This window comes from Durio zibethinus, chromosome 28, assembly GCF_047325235.1.
Source record: "Durio zibethinus cultivar Kanyao isolate XHJ-2024 chromosome 28, ASM4732523v1, whole genome shotgun sequence".
In the NCBI taxonomy this organism is placed as follows: domain Eukaryota; kingdom Viridiplantae; phylum Streptophyta; class Magnoliopsida; order Malvales; family Malvaceae; genus Durio; species Durio zibethinus.
The window spans coordinates 13,487,560-13,489,050 of record NC_143189.1 but is presented as its reverse complement, the minus strand read 5'-3'; the positions used below and the strand labels follow the sequence as shown (position 1 = coordinate 13,489,050).

The 1,491-nt window shown below is 33.1% G+C and overlaps 1 non-coding gene across 1 annotated transcript; it reads left to right on the top strand.

The window, feature by feature from the left end:
* The first annotated feature begins 1,048 nt into the window (after positions 1-1,048).
* Positions 1,049-1,155, top strand: LOC149510785 (small nucleolar RNA R71). Its single transcript, XR_016335269.1, has one exon. It is a non-coding gene; the product is annotated as a small nucleolar RNA R71 (small nucleolar RNA).
* Positions 1,156-1,491: the final 336 nt, after the last annotated feature.

The following is a 1,491-nucleotide window of genomic DNA, read 5'->3' as shown; positions in this document are numbered from 1 at the left end:
TAACATTTTGATCAGTTGTACCAATTTGGTTTTTGAAGAAAAAGGTAACTTCAGAAAAGATTTAGGCAAAGTTTTCAGCTTGTTTCCATTATCCATATTAGTTAAAACTTTTATTGTTTCTTGTTTTGCTTAGTTATCACCATCTTATAAAAGAACTTTGTGTTTTGGTCTTTTTTATGAATCCATTTTATTCTAAACTTCTGTTTATAAAAGCTCTCATCTACTTTGATTCAGGTAAACTATAAGAATATAGGCTGGACAAGTAGTAAAAATGACTTTCGATCAGAATGTCAATCCTATAGAGATTAGGTAGAAATTGTCAAGCTAAGTACCAATTATCACCATACTCTTACTAAAGTTGGCTTAATAAGATAGACTTAGAATTTGCTTATCTACAAAAATAAACTTAATTTATGTAGTGTTGTGAAAGTTGTTGCTGATAAAATAGTTATTAAAAGCTAGGTGGTTAAAATGGTCAAAAACATTGAGCATGTTATGATGGTGGTGGTACTAATGGTAATGGTGCCTGACTAGGCTGAAAAGATGTGGAATGGTGGCTTTGTTGTTTGATTCCAAGAAAAAACAAGATTATTCCTCCAACTTGGGTTGTATGTGGAAGGATAAAGGTTGTTGGGCTGCCTAAGGTTCTATCATACAAATTGAACTAACTCTGACTAGGTGTTCGAACATGACTCCCTCGGGTAACCTACCCTACAAACATTACACATAGCTATGGAACTATAAGTTTAGGGACTAGAACTGAGTTTAAGGATATAACCTTACAATGTAAAGACTTTACAAATTTGGCTAAAGAATCTAAGTTAGCACTAATTGTTGTAAGTTCATTAAGCATGTGCACCCCCAAAACTCTAATAGGATGTCGTCTTTTATTAGACCACTGACAATTATTAGTTGCATATCCTCAATAAGCTTATAAGTTATATTAGAAGTCTTACTCATCAAAGTACCTTTTGATGTAGCTTTTAAGGTAGTCCTATTATTAGGCACTAAACCATTGTAGAAAATTTGGATATCCATCCATTTTGATATTTTATGGTATAGATATTGCCTCAAGAGTTTTTTGTATCTCTCTCATGCCTTATACAAGGTCTTTGAGTCATGTTGGACAAATATAGTGATCTTATTCCTAAGCTTGGCTATCTTAGCTGGAGGAAAAAACTTAGCCATGAATTTTTACACTTCATTATCCTAAGTGGTGATGGAATCTAGTAGCATCGAGGCTAACCAACTCTTGGCTTTATCTTTAAAAGAAAATGGAAATAACCTAAGCTTAATGGCATCCTCAGTAACACCATTATGTTTAAATATATCACAAATCTCTAAAAAATCCCAAAGATGAGCATTAGGATCCTTACTCGAATGACCACTAAATTGCAACAATTGTAGTATCATCTGGATGATTACAAGTTTAATCTCAAAATCATTGGCTTGTATAGCTAGCCTCCTAATGCTAGGCTTAAAACCAAGCAT